Source organism: Haemorhous mexicanus, chromosome 1, assembly GCF_027477595.1.
Source record: "Haemorhous mexicanus isolate bHaeMex1 chromosome 1, bHaeMex1.pri, whole genome shotgun sequence".
NCBI lineage: Eukaryota > Metazoa > Chordata > Aves > Passeriformes > Fringillidae > Haemorhous > Haemorhous mexicanus.
In genome coordinates this window covers 39,803,990-39,831,974 of record NC_082341.1, presented here as the reverse complement: position 1 = coordinate 39,831,974, position 27,985 = coordinate 39,803,990, and the positions used below count along the sequence as shown (strand labels likewise).

At 40.3% G+C, this 27,985-nt stretch overlaps 1 long non-coding RNA gene across 2 annotated transcripts; it reads right to left on the bottom strand.

Annotated features, from left to right (window-relative positions):
- Nucleotides 1-322: 322 nt before the first annotated feature.
- LOC132333328 (uncharacterized) lies at nucleotides 323-27,985 on the bottom strand. 2 transcript variants are annotated; one of them, XR_009488251.1, is made up of 3 exons: nucleotides 27,858-27,985; nucleotides 24,786-24,896; nucleotides 323-412 (listed from the first exon to the last, which is right to left on the bottom strand). It is a non-coding gene; the product is annotated as an uncharacterized LOC132333328 (long non-coding RNA). The 2 variants fall into 2 exon arrangements; XR_009488188.1 differs by lacking the exon at nucleotides 323-412 and having other exon boundaries at nucleotides 23,805-24,896.

Here is a 27,985-nt window from a genome sequence, read left to right as displayed (position 1 = left end):
CCTCCACCCTTTGAAAGACATAGAGACATTATTCATAAAAGTTGATGAGCATTTATTTTTTCAGTGTAACCCGGGAAGCCACATTTCAGTTGATCATAGAAAAACTATTTAGCGACTGGGAGTAATTAATTTTTTTTTTTTTATAAGTTGCTATGGCATTGAGGGCACTAATGGCCTTGCCCAGCTTCCCTAAGGGATTTCCCTCACCCTATCCAGGGCTCAAGCTGCCATTTCAGCCCAGCCCTGCCCCAGTGATGCTGCTGCAAAGTTTGTCTCCAGCTCTCTGCAGCCCCTCACTGCCTGACCAGGGACCTGTACAGTACCTTGAGACAAGTCACTGGAGTCGATCCATTTCCAGATCTGCTTCAGCATGACAGTTCCCCTTCTCCAGCAGTGGTCAGTATAGGGTGCTCTAGGGCAAGGCACAGCATGCTTTTAGTTAGCTTGTGTGAGGTTCTGTCCTCAAAGGAGCCTCTTTCTTGTTGCAATGCAATCTCTAAATACTGAGCCTGGGAGCATGTAATTGTTGTAATTAGTGTAATTAATTAACCTTTGAAAAAATGGTTACCATAACTCTGTTTTATAAATGTGTAAACCCTGGTAGAGTCTTGCCTAACTTGCAGCTTCAGTGACGCTGTCTGACTGCAGGGTTTGGCTGAAATTCTTATATTACATATATATTTATAACAACTTTCTTATCAGCTCTGAATTTATCATCTTGCAGTTTGCTTCAGCATTTTCTTGGCTCTTATGCGGTGAGGTAACAGAAATGTCTACTTTACCTTTTTTTTTTTTTAAAATCAGCCAACATTTTACCTACTTATACCACCTTGCCCAATTCACCTTTCTTTAAAATCAACTCTAACAAGGGAGCCAAGATCCTGTCTAACTAAAATCTGGTAAACAAGGCAGATGTGGAAGCCTAGATGTAGCAAGGCTGGTGCTCAGTTCCTCTGTGGCAGTAGAATTACAGTCTGAAGTATCTGTATGAAGCCTGGCATTGAGCAGGCTATTAAAGGCCTTTCGTCCTTACAGTCAGGCACAATACTTGGTTTTCCTGATCTTGTGCCATAGCAGGAAGCCTGTGGGCCCCATCGGTCTGGATTGCTCTGTCATCTGGGATCTCTTGACACAGAGTGGATGCTTTGCTGCAGTTAAAGTAATTGCCAGCTGTTTGTTGAGCTGCAATAACTCTGTCATGCATCTGTCCAAATTTCAAAGAAATCATCTTGGCAAAGACAGTGACTAAATGGATCTTAGCTGTCCAGTTCCCAATCCTTGCTTTTTGTAATAAGCATGTAAATACCCTACGGTTGACTTTTCTGGCTTGTTTTGTTTTAGTGCATTTAAAAACAATGAGCTTGACTTTTCTCTCCACACACATTGTGGAGTCATGAATATGCTGTCAAAGGAATGTGAGAGGTGCTAAAATGCCAGTCTGCTGAGTGCTAGCAAAGGGAACTCAAGGGGATGGATAAGGACAATTCCTCAGGTAAAAACTGGGTCTAGTACAGTTAAAACTCCTCACTGGTAGTTTCAGGTGTGCTGTTATTACACACAAAAAATAATAATGCCTTCTATTGAGTTGCTCTGGCTCTCCTCTGTTAATATTTACAAAAGTAAACAGTCACGCACTTCACCTTTTTATTCTCGCAGCTGGAACTATTCTTCTGATATCTTTGAAGGTAGCTCACCGCTTTAGATCTTTGTTTTCCAGTTTCCTTTTTCAGTCCCCTTCACTTGTTTGCTCCATTAGCTGCACTTTTCTATTTCTGCCTCTTGGGCCAGTATTCTAAGAGACCAAGATAAACATTTGAGGGGATTTCTGTCTGGGCAAGGCAAAACTTTTGTGGCCAGGAAAAACATTTCAGCTGTATGAAACTGTTGTGGCTGAAACCATAGAACTAGCAGGTGACATGGCAGTGAACAAAACATAGATATTCTACAGAAATATTAAATACCAGGAAATGAAAATTATGTATCTTTGTTGCAAGGTTAATTCTGATCCTTGCTTAAGTGGCAGCTCTGCTCTGCCCTGAGAGCAGAGACTTCTCAACAGCTCCAGAATGTGGACAGCCTTCAGTGGGCATTCTGGGGTTCCTGTTTGTTACCCTGAGCTTTCTTGGCCTTGCATTCCCTGTTATTTTGTACTTGGTGTCCTGTTCAGAGTTAGCTCAGGAGTGTTTCACACCTGTCAAAACCCTGGAGTTGTATTCCACAACTTCTTTCTGTCCACTTGCTTAAACAGGCCCATCCGTATGTTTTCTCTGACAGATGCCCACCCATGAGACAGAAGTCCAAACTGCTGAAACACATTCTCTGTTCAAAAGAAGCCTGTGATAAAAATGAGCCTGTTGTCATATGACAGTATTATCTTATGAAACAGTGCATTGACAGGATATCATAAGGATGTGTACATGTCTATTGACACAAGGACTTCTTAATTATTTTTTTTTTATTATGAAAAGAGAGTGATCAAATTTAAACCCACTTTTTAGTTCAGAATGATCCTGATAAAAGAGTATTTACTGATAATCCCTTCTCAAAAATACATTTTTGGACAACTTTGAAGTAGAATACAAACAATGAGGACTTTCTAATATTTTTCTCTGAGTGAAAAAAAAAAAAAGAAAATTAAATTTGAAGGCATCAGGAGTTGTTACTGACAAAATCACTGGTGAGACTAATTCGCCATGTCTGCTGACTAACGCCTCTGATTTTGTTCAAGTGGAGAAAGCAGAAGGAAATGATAACCAGATTGCCTGACAACAACCTCTGCACACAGTTTCTCTCTGTCTGGAGGAGGTGCTACTCAGTTCACTGTGCCATAAAAGTTCAGACCAGTTCCCTGTTGTGGCCACAGTTTATGACAGCAAAGCTGTGTTTCAGCTTGTACGGCTTATTCAAGCCCACCTCAGCAAAACGAGCTCTAGATGCAACACTGAACTTGTGCCACTGGCATCTGAGCAGCTGTGCCAGGAGGCACTCATTGTAACTGCAAGCACAATGTCTTGGTTCCTCCTCTGCTGCACCACTGCCTTGCAGTCAGTCCTGCATCAGTGCCCTGCGCCTTTCAGAAGAGGAGATGGGGCACTGCCACCATCATCTCAGCCCTGCTTTTGTGTCCTGCTGCCTTGCAGAGCAGGGTGGGCAGTGAACCTGGATAAAAGCTCTTTGGCTCCTGCTTCGTGCTCTGCTGTGTCTCTGCTTTCGATAGATGAGCTCTGTGAGCACTGTGCGTACCACTTCCTGTTACACCAGGCAGAAGTGTCAGCCTAAAAGGGTTGTTGGTATTATTTTCCCATGCTGAAGTCAAAGGTAGTCTGCTGTAAAGCACTTTCCTGGTGGGGCTGTTTCAGTTCTAATGCTGCCATAACTACAACACCTTCAGGCTGACCTTACAGGGAATGGTATGTGAGTGTGGTTTTTGGAGCAAGCAAACTTGAGAGAAAAATGTAAGAAATAACACATTGTGTCCTGAACACTTTCCTGTTCAGATGTTTTCATTAATGAATTAAGCCTTAGGATTTGAAATCCAATCCCAGTTTACAACTTGAATGCTCTGATTTCTGAACTAATGTTCCCCACCTCACTCTCACTTCCTTTGAAAACATCAGTTATGTGGTAGGCAGCATATGAGGTATTGAAAAGGAAACCTGGATTTCCAGAATGAAGAGTGTATGGTACCTGAGTATCCAGCTCGGACATTCTGGTTGTATTTGATGGATCACTGATGGAAACTCATCAGTGTTTGAAGAATTTGGATAATGTGCTTATAATCATAGAGGATATTTCTAACAGTCAGTGGTAAAGCCTGTCACTTAAGTGTCAATCCTGTGCTTTGACTGTGGCATCATCCTTTCTCCATTCCAGTGACTAAATCATAAAGCATTACAGAATAGAGAGTACAGGCCTATTTTCAATCCTCCATAGATAATTTATTTTTGTGTTGTGACCTAAGTACCTCTTAGGATCTAGTGGATTTACTCCCTTAAAAAAAAAAAAAAATTAAAAAAAGGCACATTTAAAACTATTAAGCAAACCAAAGTCAGATCTAAATGATGACAGAGATAGTAAAGAGGAGATGCATCGCAGTATGGAGGCTAGTCCTTCAAAGGCTATGGACATGTGTATTCATTTGCCTGGGAGTTTGGAAAATAGCAGTGTGGTGGGCTGAGGGCAGTGTGTAAAAGCCTCTGTGGTTTTATTCTTGGCTTGTACTTCACTGTGACTGAACATAGAGTATGTGATTCGGTTTCTCTGAACTGAGTGAAGAGGCCACAGGTGCCCAACTTGAGAGTGCCTTTTGTAGCCACCTTAGATCCAGAAGCACCACGGACACTGTGAAGGTGTTTGGGTAGGTACCGCAGTGCCTCTGCTACATGGGAGCTCCACCCCATCTGCTAGCTTGGAAGACTCCACAGTAGGTATTTACAGAAATGCCAGCCTTTCTGGACCAGGGTCTGAGCAGATCTGCTGGTTTGAAACCTCCCTGTAGCACAGGAGACATCGGTTTCTTCCTTTTGTTTTTCTAATGGCCCGTGCTAAATCCCAAATCTGTGAGTGCTTATGCACAGACTTCACTACTGTAAGTAATTCCATTCAACTCAATGGTGTTATTCATAGTCAAGCTGAGCATGTGGGTTCAATGTTTGCAAGACCAGACACTGCAGAAGCTGGCTGCTGTGCCATTTAGGGCTGGCAATTTCATCCCTTAGGCTCCTGTGTCCTTGTATGGAATGGTTTCATTTTATATAGACTTCACTTTGTTTTCCATGTCAGCCCTATTAGTACATACCAGAGGCAAATACTTCTTCCTTAGATATTGTATGAAAAAAAAAGCATAATTAAAAGTGCATGCAAATTTAAATTCAGTTCCTGTCCAGTGTGATGTCCTGTGCAAAACATTCAGAATACTTAAATGCTGAAACAACAATCATCACTTTTGACAAGGAAGAAGTCTGCCTGGTTTATGTTGGATTTTTTTTCTTTTCTTTCAACTGATTTGTAACGTGTAAACTACTAGAAACCACAGGAAAGTTTTGGGATGTGAAATACAGTGAAAAGCAGCTCTGCTCAACAGGAACTTGCAGTCAAGTATCGAGTTGTGACAGCCTGAGAGGAGACACAAAATTGTCTGGATTTGGCCAAAAAGTATTGAATGAAAGCACAAAATGGGTAAGGGGAAGCCTTAGGACATGTCAGATTAGGGGATTAAAGCTTGTGTTTTGCGTAAGGTTAGATATGAAGGAAAATACAGTCATAGTAAACAGGGCCAGAGACCCAGTTACTCATTACTTTCAGTTGTCACTTTCCCCAGTGCTCCCAGCTCCCTCCATTTTGACATTGTTTGCAGCTCTGGTAAGTCTCTACCTGCTTTCAGGTCACAGATACATATATTGACTAGCTGAGGCTCAAGAGCAGTGTTCTACATAACAGAGGCTGATATATTTTCCATTTGTACCATTTCTTGTTGATAACTCATCATTGTGAATGTTTTTTCCATATTTTGTACCTGTCTTAAGATGTTAATGTAGCTTGCCTATGAGACTGTTATGTGATGGAGCATGAAAGCCTTAACAAGGCAACAATCCAACAGTGGCTCATATCTCCACTGGATTTTGGGCTTGCTGTTTGCCTTAAAGAAAATTAACTTGGACTGAAGTGATTTGCTACTGACAAATCCCTGCTGATGTGTCCTTATCTATGAGGTGCTTACATAGGAGCTGAATGGTTTGTTCTGATGTCTTTCCAAGAACTGAAGTGTTAGGCTAAGTGCTCTGTCATTTCTAGGGTCCTCCTATCTCTCTATTTTTACAGATAAGCACTGTATTCACCCTTTATCAAAAGACTCATCCTTCCCCCACAAGTTCTCAATGATAATTGCTAATGGTTCTGAAATAGCTTCAGGCAGTTCCTAAAAATATTTTGGATCAAACTTCACCAGGCTCAAGTCAAACCCCTGAATCCGTTCTCTTTCCTTCCTTTCTTGAATAATGCCTGCTTTGTTAGTTATATTCTGTCTAATCCCAAATGATTAAAAGTGTCTGCTAAACAGATGAGTGGCCTGCAGTGTCACTGTAAAGGGTTTATGTTGTTGTTGAGTATAGGTAGTAAGTCAACTGAGTGAACTAATAGAGAAGCCAAGCAATTTTGGAGATCTTAGAAGCCAGGGCAGAGTGCTGGGTAGAAAAGTGACACTGGAAGAATTCAGAAGTTGAGGATGTCATGAAGGAAGGATTTTGCCAACGTTATTCTGTGGAACTTAACTACAGCCCTGAAGACCACAGAATGGAAGATTACAGTCTGTAGTAGTGCATGGTTAAACATCAATGTCTCTGAATGCAGTGGTGTTTTAGAGAGTTCTTTTTGTTTGTTTTTTTGGAAAAATCTGAAGACTTCAGTGTAGCTTGGATCCAACGCTCTGTAGAGAAGGCTGGGTCACTTATGCCTGTAGTGGGTTTGAGATGCTGGAGCCTGTTCACAAGTGACAGAGTAGCCACATCTGTGCTTCATATGATGTAAGAGTTAGCTCTGACCAGCTCAGGTATTTTGAAAGTAGTTAAACTCTGGTTATGCTGAAATTTTAATATATTTTTGTTGAAATCTACTGACTCTCACTCAGAGTGGAAATAGAAAGAGACAAACATAAAAGGGAATGATACATGACACTGTATAAAATTATATTTGGAACTGTTTCATCCTCTGTCCTCTCCTTTCTATGGAGAGAACCATAAAGATCAGTGCTATAGCTCTTCTTATGAATGTTCTTACATGAGTAGGAATCATTTAGAGACAGAATTTTGACAGATCGGGTCTCCAACTCGAGACCACTTGCTCTTGAACACTTTAGTTAGTTACAGACACTGCTGAGTTATATGAAGCCTCATTCTGTATTTTTTTTCTTTGTGAAGGTAGTACTTGAGCATGGTGTTTTTCTCTTCCTTTTGCTCTTTGTTTCTAAAGACTTTTAGTTACAGCGTGATTAAAATGTATCTAACTCACTAAAAAGAATATTTATCCTGTTTTCTGTTCTTGTGAAGAGGGCTTGCAAAGCTAACAGCCTTCCACAAAAACATACTCAGACATCACACCCTGGTTTCAGTTAACTGGGATGGATTACACTACTAGCTTTCTGACAGTTAATTACAGTGCTTGATCTTGTTACCAAGGATGATGAAACTGATTCATCTGCTAAACAAAGAGCTTTGTGGGTTTTTTTTCCCACTTGCTTTGTTCCAGCCTTGCTTTATACTGTCAGTGTGTAATTTGTTGTGATTTATTTCGTTATTAATTGTCCATGCAGGCTACATTGTAGTGGTGATTTTTAACTATGGACACCTGAAGTATTCCACACTTAACTTTTTACAAAAGGATACCAAAGTCTAAACATTTCAGGTAGTAAGTACTTTGTAAAACAGATACACCTTCATTTTTCCTATTGAAAAGCCAGGAATTATTTTCTGGCTTGTGGAGATACAGAGATAATGACTGAAGTAATTTTCTTGTCTGTGCACACTTCCTGAACAGATGTGGTTTTCCAGTTTGACTGTGGTCGTTTATCAGTTGTTGGTATGGAGAAAACATATAGGTAAGGTATCTAATAAAGAAACTGATAAGTGCCAGATACTGGAAAAATTGAATGATGTGTTTGTGAAAAGGGAGGGGAAAAAATCTTCTATTTCTTCATTTTGCTACTAGTAAAATTATCTTGACTATGGCTGTTTTCAGCAGGTGTAAGTGTAGCTGACTAGAGGAATAGCATATTCTTCTCATGTATTATAGAAAAAACTTATGGTACCCAGTGGTTTGCTGTAGTCAGATGAGCTGCAGAATTCAATAAAAGTCCTGTGCATTAACAAATCATCTTTTTTTATGGCAGAGCAAAATAATTCAATTCAGTGGTAAATGAAATTATTGCGTTTACCAGTGAAGGGACAAAATGTCCATTGGTATATGTCATAATGACTTTTGAAATCCTAGATTTTTAAAAGATAAAGGTCTTCAGGCATACAAATAAGTTGTCACTATGGCAATCAATGAAATGCAGTGCTGTCCTCCTGCTGGTATCTCCAGCTAACAAGATCGACAAGACAAGACAGAAAAAATGTCAGTTCCTAGTCTAGGAAAGAGCAGTCCAAAGAAAGATAAAAAAGACATCAAATATAGACAAGATAACTGCAAAATAGAAAGGCATGAATTATGCCCTGTGTTTTCTGTGCATAGTACTTGAGTTGCAGCAAGTGATGTTTGGACTGCATACAGGCAAGGCTAGTTGAGGTAGTTATCATTTCTGCAGCTTTTATGGGGAAAAACTGCATGGAGAATCATAGAGATGATGCTGATTCAGTCTCAGGGCTGGGAGAGAGACTTCTATATGAAATTTCTTCTGGTTCTGTGTTCTGTGATTTCCTTTAAATGGGGCCCAAAGCAGAGCCCCTTCAGGCACTGAAAACAACAAGGGCTTGCTGAAAGGCAGCAGCCTGCTGTGTCTCTGAGCAAAGCTTACATGTCTAGGGAGTCTCCTAGTTAGGTGGTTAAGACTTGTCTGGTCCTCTTGAGTCTCAGGAATACACATAATGAGGCTGGATCGTGTATTTGTACATGAGGAAATAGACTTCTTAAGGTTCTCCCCCAGATGTCTATTTCCTCATGTACAAGGAATCTCCTTGAAACCTGGGGGGGGAGAACCCCTAAACAGCAACCAGCAAACAGAAGATCTGAATTGCTATTTGTCAAATCAGTATACTTTTAGGACTCCTGCTGAAATGTGTTGGGGTACTTTGATCCTGCTTCAAGGAAGGAATGAGAGGATGGGCTGGACTCAGCTAATCTTACAAACGTGAGTGTTGTGAAAGGTGATGCCCACATTCTTTGTCACTAACTGGTTTGAGTCTCCCTCCTCCCCTAAGAAGTCTCTTTCAGGCAAGAAAATTGCCAGTTGAGCTTCAGGGTGTCTGAACTTGTTTCCTGAGGCCTGAGCTCACAACTTGAGTGCTTTTGTGTGTGAAATCCATAAGATGACATATCTCATCTCCTTTTGTTTGGCTTCAGCAGACAAAGGTGTAGAACCTGAAAACAATTACAGGAAAAGAAACATACATGCTAGATAGTGGACTGATGCAAAATATGTAACCTATGTATGATGTATTTCTTACCTTTTAAAAATTTAGATCCAAATGTATCAAAGAATAGTGACATTTACACCTTAAAACCATTAAAAACATTTTCTGATGACCAGTGATGGTCTGCCTGATTTAGAGTATTCTCTGAAATCAGCATTCGTGGCTTTGTAGAGAAATACTCTTTGTCTTCTCCCTGTGGTAGATCTTGTATGTTAGACTGTGAAGCTTTCAAATTGATTTTATTTAACCTAGAAGGAATAAAATATTTAAATTCCATCTATAGCAGCTGATACACAGTGTTCATTGTGCAAGATGCTGCCTTGATGAGCTGTCTTCTAACCTCTCCTACTTTATAAGTTCTTTAGGTGCTGCCATGCATCTAAGAATCAATCCAAGATTCTATCAAACAATCTAAGAATCATTTAGTTTGGAAAAGACACTTATGATCACCGAGTCCAACCATAAACCTAACAGCTAAATCCACTGTGTCCCTTAGCACCAAATCTACACATGTTCTAAGTTCCTGCAGGGATGGTGACTCAACCACCACCCTGGGCAGCCTGTGCCAGTGCTTGGTAACACTTGAGAGGGTGAAAGATTGTAATGTGCAAAACATTTCCTCCTCAGAGGAAAGACTTAACACTTTGTGAAGTCACAGACATTTCTCATCAGTTTACCTGCTGTCCAGTAAGGAGCCACTTCAGGTATGAATTACCATGGGCAGTCAGAAGTGGCAGCTTTTTGGAAGTGTAAGCATTTCAGTTATTTGCTGCAGGGGATTGTGGGATGTGGATTGCAGACAGCAAAGTGAATAATCCGAATATGGCGTAGGGATTTGGGTAAGGATGGATTCCCAACAGGGTAGGTTTTTTCAAATACATGTTAATGATTCAGGTTGAATTACTTAAAGTTTAGATTTGGATTCTCAAAGATACACAGCTGCCCAAATTCCTCACATTAGGAATTATGCACCTGAAAATAGAGAGGGGTAAAATCCTACTGACAAGTGCTGTTAAGTGATTTTCTAGGTTGCTCTGGTGGCTGATTGGCATGCTGGTGAAAGTTCACTGGGAGGCTGGAATAGGAGTGAATGTATTTTTTGCATGTGTCTGAATGAGCTGTTCTTGACGCAGCTCTAAGCAGAGCGTGTTTGTACCTGCTCTCATTTTAAAGGTGTAACTGGAGTCAGCACTTTTTTTCTCTTTTTCTTTAGTTTTATTTTCCAGTGGGATCATAAATACGTGAGACAGTGAAAGTATGATAAATCTGACATGTCTGCTCTGAATGCAGCTGTCTGCAGAGAGATACAGTTTAAGTTAAGCCCATCTGAGGTAGTTCTGTTTATGCCAAAAATGACACACTGTGCTACAAATTTAATTTGGTATTGCATCTTTTTTTTCCTTTTTAAAGGAGACACTTAAGTGGGATGTAACATTGTGACACTACCTGTGTGTGTGTGTGTGTGTGTGTGTGTGTGTGTGTGTGTGTGTGTGTGTGTTTTGCAGGAAAGAAGGGGTTTTTTAAGGCTTACCAAATATGTTCAAACGGAAACACCAAATGATTCTTTCTGGTAGGAGGACTGAGTGTGAGAAAACTTTGCTGAGTGCGGTTCCAAGTTCTAATTTTGCTTATTTGTGCTAATATAAATCTAACATATTTGCACTGAAATCATTGGAGCTGCACGGAATTAGGCGATTGCAGAATTTACATCAAATGGTCCCCAGAGCTGTTTGTGCTGCCGTAAGCAGTTACCATTCATAACAGTAAATGAGCTAATATGTCTATGGGAGATTCTTTTTGGATAGTGTGAGGTACAGAGACTGTCAATCCAATTCTCATGAATGGAATTTTCTACAGCAACACTGAAAAGAAATCACATTTCCTCTTAGTGGAACTCAGAAAACTTAGAGACTCAGGAAGTTCACTTGTATATTGAAAAAATAATTTCCTTCATTGGTATCTGGGCGATATTCTGTGATCTTTTTACAGTCCTCAATAGAGGCATAAAGCTGATAATCTTTCAAGTCATTTCTGTCAGACAAAATAGGCCTAATGTTAGGAGTGCCTGTTACTGCAAAACTAGCCTTTTCTGTTTCTGGTCCAAGGAGCAGAAACAATGTTTTATTTGGATTGTCCTATCTCTAGGGAAATAATAACTTGCACATACAGCCTTTGAACTAGTTAGGGATTTGATGCATCGTTTTGGTAAACTAACAGTATTCCAGAGAACAGAATTAGATTAACTCTGTCTGACATTAGATGTGATCTGTTCGATCAGAGAGTTTTCCTTAGGCAACAGCAAAACACAAAGCTAAAAGAAATCAAAGCAAGAATCGAAACATTTTATGGAAAGCCATCAGTCTCTTTTCTGCCTTGAAGCCCCTCCCCCTTTCTCTGTTTAATAGATTTTATTCATTTTTTAATTGTGAATCTTTAGTCACCTTCAGATGAAAAGAAACATTACCACATTGCCAAATACACATTTCTAGGAAAAAAAAAATGTCTTGAAGTCCAAGTCTGCTCTTTCTCCTTCATTGCAATAGTCTAATGTGTATCTTATACTGGTTCTTCAAGACTGTTGAGCTTTTAAAGACTGTTGTAGTTACTTGCACTTACGAGATCCAAAATATATACCTAGCGTGTCCAACATGTATAGCACTTAGTGTGTGAAGATGGCACATAAATCATACATTGCATTAAAAACAATGAAACTGACATTTAACCATGATAGGATGCATATCCATGTGCCATCATATCTACTGGCCAAGTTAGAAAATGGTTAAACCTGTCTGACTACATAGAGGAAAAGAAATTAAGTGTAAGTGCTTTCATGGGCATAGAAACAAACAGAAAGAAGTCCACGGTCAGTCAGATTATTTTTCCCAAACAATATCCTTTGCAAGAAGAGTGGAAAGATAAAACCCAGCTTGAAGCTTGGATAAGGAGTTATTAAATGACTTCTGTTTCTGCGAAGCTGTTCCAATAAGATAACATAAGAAGCAAACATTATTGGCACAGTAGTCAATATACAGAAGGTTGGTTTCAACCTAGCAGCAGTGGTTTGTGTGACACAGGCTCAGGCTGCCAGCGTGGAGCCATGTCCTTTGGTACAGTACAGAACACTGGATGCAGATCAATCTCTGCTAGCAGAAGTAAAGAGAGTGGCTATAGTGCTTAGGCTAATTCCATACAGATGAACTGTGGCCAGCTGTTCAATTTCTTTATGCCTGTTACTAGTCTTGGCCAATGTGACTAAAGCCAGGTCTGACACTAAAAGCTAGAGTGGATCATGGCCTTTGGCTGCTTGGCTGTTATGTTTGTGCTCAGGATCTTTGGGATATGCCACCATTATGAGTGGCTATGGACAACAGATGCATAGACACTGTGAACAGCATCCTACCAGCATCCAGAGTCCTGTTCTGTAGGATCTTTGCTGTGCTCTGTGTCCTTGGAAAATCTAATCTAGTTTGCAAGGTGTGTGAATGCCATTCCGTGGGTATCTTGTCAAAATTCCTTGACTGACAAACATATTTGGGTGTGGGCAAGCGCAGAGCTGTGTAGCTATGTGCCTGTCAGCTGCACTGTGGGACCTGGCCACACACACGGCCTCTGCTCGCCACAGCTGTGAGGCAAAGAGTGTCACTTTAACCTGCTCACTCTAGTGCAGTGGGGATGCACACAGCTGCATTACACAGAGGGCCAGTGGGCTGTCATGTGCTACTTTCCAGAGTCAGGAAAGCACTTTCAGTGCTCTCCTGGTGTGCTCCTCAGTGGAAATTCTCAGTCCTTTCCTTCAGTCTGCTTCCTTAGGACACACCCCTGGGATAAGTCAGTCTTAAAAAGTAAAATTTTTAATTCTCTAACCACCTGCCTGCATCTCACACATTGCAAAGGAGGGAAATGTAGATTACAGACTTCCTGAATGAAAAGAATTTGTGCCAGAGTAATTTGAACTGCCTCCCCTTGCTCTTACTGTGTCTCTTTCCAAGTGTAGGTTTAACCTGACTTAGGACAGAGCTATTCCTGCTATAAATGAAGTCTATATCCTCTTCTCAGTGTATATCTCCAATCAGGGATAATACCTGAAATCCATTCTCAGTGGGCACTGCCAGCTGTTCTCCTTCTGGGTCTTAGGAGGTACAAGTGCCAAGTGACAACGCGAGTGACAACAGTGGAGTGACATCACTGCCAGGTTTATCAAGAACCCTGTCTATTTTGGAGGAGAGCAGCCTGGATTGTATGTTTTCTTCACTTCTCAGTAAGGCTCTTGCTGTGCCTTTACCTAATGTGTTCCTAGCAGAGCCCACTTTTGCTTTCCAGGCTCCAGCAACCATGTAAATATGCCCTGCAGTGAGTTCCAAGAGGCACTACAAACCTGCAGGCCTAAGGGATCCAAGAATCCTTTCCCAGGCAGCAGTACAGTTTTGAGATGGAGATTTTGTCTGGCAAGGTGGGCTAGAAAGTGAGCTTTTCAGAAAAGAGTGATGGTGTCTGGGTTCCTGGGTGGAGAAGTGCTAAGAAGCAACTACAGTTTATACTACCTGAAGAGCAAAGACACTGTGGGGTAGTTGCTGGAGGATTGCTCTTATCAGGAAAGTCATATAGAACCTGTTCTGGCAATCTACTGGCAAAATACGTGCAAAGAGTACTTAATTTCTGTCATCTTATTTTAGTAACACAGTCTGGACTTTGTTGCCAGGAATCACATTTGAGCCTGTTAATAAAGGTACTTTGAGGTGTCCTAGATTTATAGTGTCCAGCTTGCTTGAGGACTGTAGCAAGGATAGAAGGAATGGCCTTTGATTTGTCCCTACCTTCTTGCCTGAAAAAAACATGCTGGTAGTGCTGAGTGACATTTTCATCGCAAAAGCTCGGTGTTTGTGAGGAGTCTCTACATTCCAAAAAGCATGCAAAGCATGTAACCTGTGTCAGAGTGTGCAGGTGACATTCAGGGCTCTTTCACTAAATAACTTTGCTACAGCTGGGCTGAAAATGTGCTCAGGTTTCACACAGGTCTGAGGACAGAGTGGAAGGGCTGCTGTCTGTGGGGTTTAGTCAGTATGATGGGATAAGGACAATCCTTCCTTTCTTTTATAGTAAGTCCTGCTGGCTTGGGCTGCTCTGCTGCTCCCAAAAGTAGCTGCAACTGGGGGGGGGGCTTTTCACAGAACCCTGTTTCTCTCTGCTGAGCCTCACAAGGGCAGGCACAGTGAGCATGGATAATGGGCAGCTAATTTAGTAATGTGTGGCCCAAGTGACACAAGTGCTCCATACCTCACAACTCTTTTGTAAAAATCTTATTTAATTAAATTTTTTTTCAATGTATCAGTGGTGGTAATGGCAATGGCAGCAGGTACCAGCACTGAAAGTCCTGGTACTGATACACACACCACATTAACTGTTCTGTTGGATCTAGGGCATGGAACTTTTTTTGTCTTGTGTCTTCAGCTGAAATTTTTGTTCTGTATTTGAGCAGCATGTAGCACAGACATAGCCAGTACTTCAAAGACTGTCATATAAACAAGTCTTGCAAATAGGCAGGGTAAGTAAACAAGGGGGATATTTTTGATCTCTGTTTATAACAAGTTGTCACTGCATGGCAGCATTTTCACTGATGTTCAGGGCAGGGGATTGGAAGTGGAAGAATGAGATTGCTCAGGGGATGCTTATGAAGAGCTTCAGCTAACTGAGAATCTGCAAGAGGAAAGAGGGAAACACGGGGCTCGAGTTAGAAAATCTACTGGTGGAAACAGAAGAGTCTGATCTGATGGGCAAGCTGGAGATGCGAAAAAAGGTGCAGTGTTGCAGCAGTTGTAGCTGAACTACTGGGGCTGCCATGGTCCTCTCTCCTTTGAGGGCTGAGTCAGACAAAAATGAATCCTTTTTTTTTAGGATTGGTTTTCAGCTGGCTCACCTCACCAAACAATTGCAGAAGCAGCAGTGCTAGCACAGGAGAGATAAATGGTAGCGTGCAGAGGAGAGCAAGACTGCAGCAGCCCAGGTGCAGATCAAACCACATAGCTATGGGATCACACACCAGCCTTCTGACTCTGAGTCAGAAATAATAGGTGCAAGGGAAGCAGTCTCACAAGTTAGGAGCTGATTTTTGTTCACTGCCGTGAGTGCTGCAAAGAGATAATATAGCCTTGTTCTCAGAGACTAGATTTGGGCAGAGCATTTCAGTGGTAGAAATAGATGGTGGTATATACTCCCTTGCATGGAGCCATGTGCAAAACTCAAAACTTGGTAGTAGCAATAAGCTCTAGAATTGTAACTTGTCTCTGGCCTAGACATCTTGAGAGAACAGTGATATACTTGAGTTATTTGGGGTGTAGCCACTCACAGGGGAAAATCCTTTCCTCTGTAGCCAGAGAGAAAATAAAGTAGCCAAAAATATCTGATTACTGTTGCTTCTGCTCTGAGACATAATGGAATTTATCATCTCTGTTGCAAAGCTGTCCTATTTTAATGGAACCATTTTTCTCCACTCTGGGTCTTCTCCAAAAAGACTAGTGTCAAAAGGATTTTATATTAACTAAAAACTTAGAAGGAGGAAAGCCAGATATGCTCTTGAAAGCTAATCATTCTGACTGTAGAAGAAACTGTTTTCTAAATAACATAAGTCCTTGCAGTCTCCTAGTGCCAGAGTTCTTTGGGGAATTATTCTAAACTCTAGTCCTCAGCAAAGTAAGCTTTCCTGCAGCCAAGTATTGGAGTTAAACTCCAAGCTTTATTTTTATCTACAGTATTCTTGGCAAATTGTGAAGCTTATGTTTGGCATTTTATTTCCCTTTACAATCTTTTATCTTTGGCTTGTATTACACTTTGCAGAGCTTAGGGTTTATACAGGGTTCTGGGTGGGTGATCTAAATTCTAATAGGCTTTTATATAATGTAATTTAGAAGCTTAAACAAAGAAAGCCATATTCTGTACTGGAAGATTTGTGCAGTGCTTTGCTGAACTTATGATAATGTTGAATTAACAACTATTTTCAGTAGTGTTTTGTTTTTCTTTCAAATGTAACTGTAATGGAGAAGAAGGTGGAGAGCAAATTTCTTACTGAAATGCAATGCAACAGCAACACTTAAATATCTTGGGGGATCTGAGAATAGAGACCAAATTTGTGACCCTCACATTGTCATTATAATGTGGATTTTCTTTGAGAAACCAAATCCTAGGAACTTTATTTTAATAGACAATTTTGGTGTGCTAAATTTCTGGGATACATTTCTCTGTAGCTGTCATAGTAATTTTTTTATTAAATAGAAAAAAAGTGTGTATAATGATTGCAAGACTGTGTGTTCTTATTGTACCTTGCACTTAGGGATCAAAAAGCATGTTAGAATTATTGGTTGTACTACGTCAGAACTGAATGTGTAAATATGATTTCTGTATCTGCTGGTGTAAATGAATGTTTTACTCACAGCTTGAGCAGGTCAGATTATAAACAATACTGCCAAAATCACTCCAAACCACACCACAGAGCTGAAGATAAAAGAGTTGTCTCTGTATGTTTTTCCTTGTGACAGAACAATATAAATAAAAGCTTAAGACAATGCTGATGGGAAGATAAGGTAGAAAGCCAAACCACAGTGCATGTTACCTTCAAACTTCAGGAGCCTGGTGGTGGCAGCTTTAAACTGGGAAGTCTCATGTAGGTTTTTTGAACAGACTTCTACTACTGGTTTAGATCCAGAAACTAGGAAGGAATAAAACAAGAACTGTCTCTTGGCTATAAATGGCAGCTCCCATAAAAGGCAAAGGAGAGTAATGAAATGTCAGCAACTATCTGGGGGTACATCTCTGTGGATGCTTTCTCACCAGAGGGATCAGCCCCAGCAGAGTTCCATGCTAGTGTGCCAGCTTGGTTCTCAGTTTAGAACAGTCTCATGCCTGGTCAGCTTCTTTCCTTCCATCTCTCCCTGCACTCTTCTGAGATGATGTACTGCTATTGCTTAGGCTGTGCATGGACTGCTTGACACAGATGCAGTCAAGCCAGGGTAGCCAAGATGATTTACACAAACTGCAAATCTTTAGTAAGGAAGAGTCTTGCTCAGAGTGTGTCTTTTCAGGAAAGAATGAAACAACAGAGACTGTATTTGGCTTTTTTTACCCTTCTACATCCAGGCCAAGATGATTTTCTGCTAGATACAGTCAGTATAGGTCTTTATAATCAAATACTTTCGGAGTATTAGAACTACAAGTATGGAAGAAAAAAATAATTTCTAAGCTGAAATAAAACAGGCTTCAGGAAAGCCATGTGCTGTAAATGGGCTCTTGAAAGTGGGTATATATTGATACAGTATTATATTAATATATTATTATATTAATTTTAAGTGCAAACATGCTTTTAGATCCCTCACAGGCTTCATCAAAGTCGGCATTTTAAAAATCAGCTTAGTCTAGATTGTTTTATGTAAAACTGTTGTTGTCCTTTGGTATTTTGTATTTGTGGCAGCATTCTTCCTTTGGTGCCGTAGGAGCTTCCACTGTCCTGGAGATGGTGATAAGATTTGTTTCCAAAAATCCTCTTACATACATTGATAAAATTCTTAAATCAAGATAGTGAATATTATGTTTTTTGTTTTTTAAGAAGAAATAATCTGAAAGTCTGTATCAAAATTAGAGATGATTAGAAATTCTGTGCAGCTCTGTAGAAAGCACTAGCGAATCTGCTGATGTGACTCAGAGCCACTGCTTTCAGTTGCTATTCCTACCATGGAATTAATAGTCATGTTGCTTTCAAGAATCACAGAGTCACAGAATTGGACAGGACTCTGAGCTACCCCATGGGCTGATGTTGCTGCCCATTGCAGGGGCATGGAGAAGATGACCTTTAGATGTTCCCTCCAACCCAAACTCTTCTATGATTCTGTGATACCACACCTGAAGAAGTAACACAGGGATAATTGTTTTGCTTTTACTTTAGACTGAGAATACTTTAACAAGTCAGCAAAGCAAGCAAGAGTTTTGTTACTGGGAGATGACTTGAAATGAGAGTTATGAGTTAGGTTCAAGGTTTATGCCTGTTTTCTAGGGGTTTTGTTCCAGGTTTGGCTATTTGAAATTTCAATTGCTACGAACACACTAAGTAAGGAACCTAGATTTTCTCAAATTCGGGAGTATCTGCTGTCACCCATTTGGCACATGGTGGCAGTCTAGTCAGGAATAAAGACATCTGCTTACAGACATAAAGCATTTTACATTAAGTAGCCCAGTTCAAAAGATGCAAATAATTGTGTCTTGTAAAAATTTTTCCCCAAAATTGACTTCCATATTCTGTTTCCACAAGTTTTCTCTTTCTTGTTACTCATTTAAAATTAATTTATTTACATATTGCTTCATTTTTAATATATTTCATATCTGATCTAATACCTGATTTTTCTGAAGTCCTTTGTATGAATTTCTTAGCAAATACTGTGTATGAAACTTTGTGCTATGCTAGGTAACCTTCATGATCACAAAAAGAAAAGTTTTTCCTATCAAGAAATTTGACTTTTCTATTATCAGATAAGAATTTGAGATTGTCCAACTCTGTTGCACCTTTAAAACACACCATACTGAAGAACTGGCATCGTGAAGAATATAAGGAGCACTTAAGCAGCATGAAGAAAGTAGTGCCAGTCCCATCTACTTGTACACCTGTACAGAAAACCCTTTTTGCAATACGAAATATGCAAGAAATGGACTCATAGTACAAAGGAATTTTGAAGGCACCTGAGTGCAAGCTGAATGTATAGCCAGATGATTTTTGAAGACAGGAAAACAGGATAAAATTTTAATGTTGCAAATTCAAAGGAAGAATATCCAAGAAGCTCCTTTCTGTCTAAATTTTGGTATCAATAGACTCCAGCTTGCTTTCTTACTCATCCCCCAATAATACCAATCAGTTGAAAAAAGCCATTTTGAGATAAAATCATTGCATTTTACTAAAACTGGAAATCCCTATGCCCTGGCTATTGGCATTTTAGACAATATAGACATTTAAGGCACTTTTCTAGACAAATAAAAGTGCATTGGCAAACTTTTCCTGAACTTCCATGGCTTTTTTTGCCCAGATTGGCCTGCAGCTTCATAGGCAAATTGTTTTGCAATAGCTGTGGAATTAAGGTGAAGTCCATATTTCAGCTCTGAAACTCTTAAGTGCAACTTCTCCATAATTGGAAATTCAGTGACTAGATGTCTGTCACGGCCACAGCTACTTGTATCTTGCCAAAAACAACTTGGTGGTTCGCAATCACAAGGGAAAACGAAGCTTCCCAGCTGGCTGGTGGGATGTAATCTGACTCCTACTCAGTCAGTTACCAGAGTGCTGCAGAAACATGTGTTCCATTTGTTGACAGAACGATTGTCCTGGGTAGCATTTACTTCCAATTTGGTACTTTCATAAATATTCTAAGAACTGGTACAGCGCGAAGAGTGCAGGTAGCAGTTTCCATTTGCCCTGTGTGGCCTAGGGCCATCACTTCTAAACTCACTGCCAGCTCACTCAGCAAATCTTCTAGACAGGCTGTTTAGGAATTGAGACAGGTCATGCTGTACCTTGCTTTTCTTAGCTGGCTGTTCTCATTTTTGGCTGCTTTCTTCTTGCTCTAAGCCTCACACCTTCTTTGCCCAGAATTGTCTAACGGGTGGGATTTGTGCTGTGGCAATTTCCAGACTGGAACTAGAGTAAGTCATTAGACTTGAAAGCACATGTGTGGAAGAGTCCTGAATGACAAGAATCAGAGTGCACTTTGATAATAGCTTAGGAAAATTTTCAGCTCTGATCTGTTTTATTTCTAGGCTTTTTTGTGGACATCCTAGCTCTTAATACAACCTGGTGAATACCTCTTCGTTAAGAAAAAGATACAAGGATAGTTTAGATTACAAGGACCTGGAAAGTATTATTTTGTTTCATGTTATCTATTGGTGATGAATTGTTTTTGCTAAAAGAATATTCTGAGGGACAGTAATCTCTGAATTTATGCTGTAATGACTTTCATGAATAACGCACCTACATTTGCCGTTGATAATTCTTTCTTTCAGTTGAGACTCTTTAATGTAATATGTTGTAATGGTAGTTGTTCTCTAGAAGTCCCAGATAGGAGATCTGAACTTTCTAGGAGTCACATTTACACGAGGGATTTGGACAACAGCTCCCTCATGGGAGGTTATAATCTCTGTAATTCCTAATCTGATTTGCATTAGGGAATACATGCAGCTCATTAGCAGCACTGTCATCTTAATTAGCACATAACTAAATGTGGGACGTGCATTTGACTTGTAAATAAATGTTCCATATATCCATGCTCCCCTAAGAGTGCCAGAAAACCAGAGATAGTGAAGATGATGAACTGTGCAGTATTTCTCTTTAAGTGAGGGGGTAAACAAAGTAGGTCACCACTTCCTCCCCCAAAATATCACAAAGCTCTGCCTAGTGGGACGTGTAACCTCATTCACATCAGTTGTGTCCTTCATCCACAAATACATTTTTCACTATACTGACCATGCTCTGTTAGGACCAATATTCAAATTTGTTCTCTCCCAGGAGGCCAGGAGTGAAACTACCTTCTTGTTTTACTTGTACCTTCTTGCTTAATTCCCTTTTAAAAGTAAAGGTTTCCTATCTCTTGTGGAGAAAATAGAAATATATAGGGTTACTCTTTAAGAGAAAAAAGGCAATATTTAATAAATTTGATGATATTCAGTAAAGCACATTACAGTCTGTAATTAAATAATATTGTATTCTGATTTATTATAACTGTTTATTTAAATATTATAAGACTATTACTTTGTTATGCTTCTGTTTTCTGTCTCTAAGTATCTTACTTCTCAAGAGCTGAAACTACTTAAATATGGAAGAAAAGCATTGAAGTTAGGCATGCTTTTTGGCTATGTTCTTGGTCAGAAAACAAAGACTACAACAGCAAATTGAAAACTTTTATGTCATAAAGATAGTTCATTTGGAAAGGCAGCGATTGCAGAAATTTATTGTCTGTTTTTGTTTTTGCTTTTTTTTCCTTATCCCAACTGATTATTGAAAAAAAAAGGAAAATCATGTTAATGCAGATGATGTGAAAACTGTTTAAAAAGGTACAGTCACCAGATCCTGGGTGAAGACCTTGTGATATGTCATTTTGAAACAGAAATGACAACTCTGAAGGCATTTTATATGTAGATAATTAGCATGTGGTGTGTTGAGCATTTTGGAGCTGAGTCCAGAGGATGTCCAAACTCATTTAGAACTTGGTTTTTCATCACAACAGGTATGATTAAACTCCTTGGTGTGATGGAAGAGAAATTGTGTGGGAAGAATATGATCATCTGGAGAGCCTTATGGGAAAAGAGATTTGGTCCCATATTGCACAATTTACCTCAGCTACCTGGAACCCTGGATATATTAATATCTTTGGGGTTTATTTACTGTATTCCTTCTGTGAATGAAAAATGTGAAAACTTTTTGCAGAAGTTGACTAATCTTTAATATTCTTCCTTGGTTGAGGAGCAGGTTAAAGGTTAAACTCATGACTTTCGGCTAAGTAAGGCTGTAATAAAGGGTGCTGATTGTTTTGGTGATGTGAAGACCTGCTTGGGTGAGGTTAAAATATTACACTGAGAGCCTGTATAGAAAACAAGGAACAAGTGCAGCCGTGAAATGTGTGAGACCGCATGATTGGAAAGAACTTCTTGGAATCTTTTCTTGGAAGAGTCTTCTCCTACTGCAGGCATTTACATGCTGAAGTCCTTAATTACTACTTCAAGGTCTATCTTAAGCTAAGTAGTTTATAGCTTTCTCAAGGTTACCCTAAACCTCCTGAAAGGGTTCCCAAGATTTCATTCTTCTGATATCTAAAAGCCTTTTCCAACCTAAATTGTGCCAGTGTTGTCTTTTATGTTAGACAACTATTCCTTTCTTGGTCTGGGGAAAAAGTAAATACCATAGGGCTAAACCATGTGGAGGTAAAATGTCAGGAAGGTGTCTCCTTCTACTAAGCTGGCCATGGTGATGCTAAGTTTGCACTGAAATGCAGTGAGCATTAAACAGGTAGTCAAGTCTGAGGATGGATTTCACTGCTTTTCTACACAAGAGTACATTTTATATAATGCACACAGGCTGGATGGGGTAAGAAATATAAACTGGTGTTAAAAATCAGCTGCATATAATTGTGATTTGTATGGAAATTTAACTGAAAATTTCTTTGAAGTCTGCTACTGTTGATGGTCAAATTTGTTATTTGTGTTAGTGTTAGTTGCACAAGGTAGGTGTCATGTATGATTAAGGAAGGGATAAATAGCAATAGATGGACACACGGTCAAGTCAGTTGTTAGTGTAGAGTCCTTTCATACTATCTCACCATGCCTTCTAAAATGGCCAAGTTCTATACACTGAAGTTAATAAATATTTTCCTTTTATCAGAGGTCTGTACCAGAAAATTATGAAGCAGCAGATTTTTCTTTTCTTTTTTTTTTTTTTTTTGTGTTTTAAGACAAGGTGAGATAAATTTCCCTAGACTAAAACTTGTTTTTGAACTATGTAACAGCTCAAACACACATATTTAAAATGTGTATTCTTTCTCTTTGTGTGGAAGAAAAAAAGAAACAATAGGACAATTGATCTTTTAAAAGGAGAATTGAGGAGAGAAAATGAAGTGGAAGTGATTTTATTCATTAAGTAGCCTGTCTTGACTTGCTATATGCCTTTCAAATCTACTTTACTCATCTGAACCTGTACTTGTTGAAGCTAGTGACTGTAATGATGGTGACATCATCATTTTGTTTATACTGAAACCTCTTTTGAGCACAATCACAAAAGAGATAGTTTTAGGAGATTGATTACTCCTCAACTTTGGAATTTGGTAATTTTGGGATACCTCAAACATGCTGCACTTGTCCTCAAGTCTTCTTTTCTTAGCTTTAGATTATGAACTCATCAGGCCTTTGATTATTTCTTCATAAGCATTTAAAAACCACATAGTACACTAAATCTCCTGGAAAGAAACACGAATAACTTTGATCCTTGACCATGTGAATTTACAATAAATATTTAGTCACAATTTTGCATTTTATATTACACCCACAAACTGTGCAGAGATGAGCACTCAACATTTGTAAATCTTAAGCATCTGCTAGAATGTGCAGGTTGTTCTTAGTTTTGATGTGATCCTGTTGTTCATGTGTCTTATAAGATGGCTTTCATTTACACAATTGCTTCAGGTTTTTTGGGTTTTATTATTTTTTTACTAGATCACTCATACTGCCTTCATCACAGAAAATACATTACAGCATTTAATGAACAGCTTCTAGGAGTTTTATTTTAATTGTGCAGACTTAGGATGTATTTATTTATTATTTACTCCACCGGAGTGATGTATTGTTTCTCTTTTTTGCTTTTTACTAACATTCAAGTTTATATATCTGTTTCTTTCACAAGCACTGACTTTCATGATAGCTTTCACAAGCATGGGAAGGGGGATTTATCTTTTTTTGCAGATAGCTAGCCAAACAATGTCAAGTTTCAACTGATCTTCAGTATTCAGTTTTAGCTAGCTGAACTGGTAATTTTTTTATGTGCTAAGTATTGTATGACACTTGTCCTCAAAATGCAACATCATCTGGCTTTCTTTGCAAATGTCTTTGTTTTTTTTTTTTTCTGTCTGAACCTGGCAAACAGGTACTCAGAGTATAAAGAACTCACCATTTAGTTAAGCACAGAGGAAAAGGTTTAATTTTTAAAATGTGATATAGAAATTTCATTGGCAGGCATCCTGAGACCCTTCAGTTTTCTCCTATCCTCCTCCTAGCAAAGAATCTTCCTTCCCTAGACCTTTCCTTTAAGAGCATTAGGTCAGAACACCTCTTTCTCCTTTTACAGCTCTAGTTTTTGTGTTTGTTTCCTCACTCCTTCTTTCCCTCACACCCCATTTAACATCTGATACTTACCTTTCTGATCCCTGAGAAATCAGGTTTGCTTTCTCCCCAGGTTTACTCCACTTTTTTGCTTGGAGCCAGTCTTCTCAACCTACCCAGGTGTTTCTCTTGCCTGTCTCCTTCTGTACATGTGATTGTTTGCACTAGTATTTGTGTCTTTTTGCCCTTACTCCTTTTGTTTGACTTTTGTTCCTCCTATTTGAATGTTCTTTGTCCTAGGGTGGCTATAGGAACTGGTTGTTTTCATACTGCTTCCCTCTCCCCCTCACACTGTTTCTTTAATATTGTTTGCTCCTGCCAGCATCAGATGCTCTAATGAGAAAGAGGGGGCAGGTCCCTTATCTTCTTTTCCCCTCAGCTCCTTCTTTTGTTTTTGTATTGACGGCTCCTCAGTATGAAATTCTGTCCTAGCCATAGAAATTATGTCTGCCTTGTCTTGAAAGAAAAGGTTACAAGGACCATGGAATACTGACTCCTGGCATTTTCCTGCTTCCCCATTCTTAGGGTGCTACCACTGCTAAAATAACCTCCTATTGTGATTACCTGTACCAGGTACTCAGCTTCATTAAAGTTGACAATGCTTTTGTTAGTAATATTGTGTCAGCCTGTAAAAACAGTCAGTATTAATAGATAAAAACCTTGAGAAAGAATCTACTTTGGTAGAAGTAAAGGCTGTTCCACTTACCTGTCAAACATCATCTTTCCATCCTGTTTGTGAAGTCTGTGGTAACTTCCTGTCAGAGGTCCTACCTGCCAGAGCAGCTGATGACTGGAGTGGATCTGATGCTGGTGTTAGGCTGGATGTAGGTGCTTTTGTCAGCCTCTAACTTCCTTTCTTTGAGTCCTTTAAGCATCTGGCAGCTGGCAAGAAATTAAACAGCAGGAGAATAAAGTGCGAAGCTGACTATTATATCACTGCCCTAAGGAGACAGGAGACAGGCAGTTTCCTAATCAGAGGTCTGGCTTATCCAGCAATTTCTGCTGCTTCCATCTATGTCCAAGAATGTGTTTGGGGAGGGGTTGGGGAAGGAAAGGGAGGAAGAGGAATGGAGGAAAAGCACCATCAGGCCACTCTTAGTGGACCAGGTACAGTATCTTATTAAAGATACTGAAGGTCCACCTCTTCAGTGCCACACAAGCCCTACCCACCTCCTTTCATACATCACCTGGTGTGTCAGGGACAGTTGCACTCATATTCGTATACACAAAGCTGGTCTGCTTCTATTTTGATAATGACTTCTGGGAGGTTTGGTAAGTTTTGAATGTTTTGAAGGTCTGGTCAACTTGCTGTAAACAGTGGCATCAGTTTCTTTTCACTCAAGCAGCATGGCACGGGGAAGCCAGGTTGGCCTTTTCTGCTATAGTTATACATATGGTGACCAGATGGAATGCAATGAGCAAACAAGTTTTTCAGCTCAGCAAATGACTGTGTGTTCACCTGGAGATGTTCTCCACAGAGTGCCAAAGGAAGTAAGGTGGATGAATGCTGGGCCCTGCTGAACCTTGATTTGTCCATTGGTCATTCTCTGATGGCTAGAGAAAAAAGTGCTAGAGCATCTTGTCAGAGGTCCCTTCTCAGACATCACGGGGAAAGGAACATCCTTTTATGCCAAACCTAACTGGCATTCATGTCAGTAGGCTCCTTTTTGAAGGACCAAACATTTTTCTGACTCTAACCCTTCATCTGCTGTTCCCTGAGAAACCTCACTAAATACTGTAGTTCACTGCACATTAAGGGAAGTCCTGTTTTAGCTATTACTGCTCTTTGGACTGAATCCCCAGAGAATGGAGAAATTCAGTGCTTGTGAAGATTGGTTGTGTTCATCCCAATATCAGTGGAGGACCACTGCAATCTGCCTCCCAAGACATATTTAGCACCAGTTACGTGGGACATGAAGTTGCAAACCATCCCTTTTTATAGCCATGCTGTTTTGTACAAGACCATTTTCAATGGTTTAACTGGGCTGAAACTCTGCCAGTACTGTTCCTGGAAAAGGAAAGGATAGAATAGGTCACAGTTATACTGCAGGTGTATCAAGGCCCTTAATATCAAGGTTATTATTTTGTGCTGGTTGTGCTCAGTGCTTTATTATCCATTAAAACTCTGGGTCATAATCTTTGATTGAAGAATGTGTTTAGACTGCTCCCTATTCAATCAGTTCTGCACAGCTTGTCTTACTTCATCTTCTCAGTTCAACTAGGCAGGTGTAGTTGACACTAATGATGCATTTCTCAAAGTGCAGGTTTTAGTGACCTGGTGTAGGTGCATGCCAAATCTTTAATTCAAAACCTCCCTCCAGGTTGTATGGGTCAGGAGCTCTGGCTAGGATTGCAGGGATTGCATCTGTGCCCAGTGCCATCCAACGGTGTGTGCACCTGCTATTCCCTCCAGGGCATTTGCTTCTGTTCAGAGAAATGGTGAACTAATTTTGTTTGCAGACTGATCTGGCTCTGCCAGCAGCTTTCCTGAAAAGCATAGAGAGGGTTACTGGTCACCAATCAGCTCTTCCTCCCCAGGCTCAAGCAAACATCAGGAGCCTTTTGCTCTCCTGTGGCCAGCTGGTGTTTGAGGCTGTGCTAAGCCTCCTGCTGGTAGGCAGTGCCAGAGGCCTGCTTTGCCTCCACAGCCAGGTTTATATTTTTGTCCACGGGCTCTGCAGAGCCTCCTTTTATAGTGTTCTTAGTTCAGCATGGTATTTGTTGATGCACGCATTCCTTTCGTTTGCTGCTTCCAAAATGTCTGATAAGACCAGAAGCTCTTCTGTCTCCATTTGAGAGGGTTTGTTTGAGACCCAGTCCAGCTGAGATCCCCTCGCCTTCCTTTGTCTTGACTGTGCTGTGTCTGCCTCAGCCTGCCTGCCTTCACTCTTAAACTGCATCTCCTGTGATCCCTGCCTGATCCGTAAACCTCTGTGCCTCTCATCAAGTGACTCTAGAATTTTTGCTTCTTTCTGAAGTCAAGCTGGGACTGGCCTTGTTGCAGTGAAGTCACTGCTATTTTCTTCCTGACACTTCCCAACCATTCAGAGTTCTGACACTGTCTGTAACAAATGCTAAGCCCAGAGCATCCCAAAAGTGATCCAGGGAACTAGCTGTATTGCTCATGATGTGGAGCTTTGTGGCCTCTCTGCCCTCCTGGTGCCCACCGTGTGTTAATGTTAGAGCTTCAGTGACAGCTCAGCCCAGAAGCTGAGGGCAAGTAAAGACTCTGCAGAGTGTCAGGGTGGAAAAAGGAGCCACAGTATGCAATCCCCCTAAAGTGTAGGGGAGTAGGTGTAAGGAGGAGCCCCAGGGCAACGTGAGCATGTAGTCAAGAACAGGAAGCACGAAGGGATGGTTCACCTGCTGTATGTGGATGTTCAGCCCCATCAGCACATGGTGTTTCACAACTGAATGAGCCTAAGGAGGGTGTAATTTTTACAGAGGCAAAGTTATCTCCACTAGACAAGTGTTAACAGCTGTTTCTAAAAACTTTCACTGGAGCAAAGCTTTACAGGGGCAGCCAGAAGTACAGTCTTGATACTGCTCCCTCCCAGCCCCCCAGCCTTTTGAATTAAGGATTGTTGAACTATTTATGCAAGGGCAAATAACATTATTTTTGGAAGTGACTGAATGATTTTCATTACTTTTTTCCCAAAAGAAAAAAAAAAAACATCAGCCCGAGGCAGACACCTGGCATGGAAAATTTCAGCTTGCGTGGTAAAAGGCTGGCAGAAGTTACCGGGAAGTGCGAAGGGTGTCTTAAAAAAAAAAAAAAAAAAAGGAAAAAGAATAAGAAAAAAAAAAGGAAAGGGAAGGCAAGGATTAAGCAGGCGTAGTCACCCTCTCTGGCTCCCAGTCCCGCCGGGATCTGATCCCTTGTGTCCGGCGGTGTTCCCGATCCGCGCAGGGGCGGCGGCGGGAGCCGGGCCCGCCACGCGGCTCCGCGTGGGACCGAGCGTGCCGCCCCC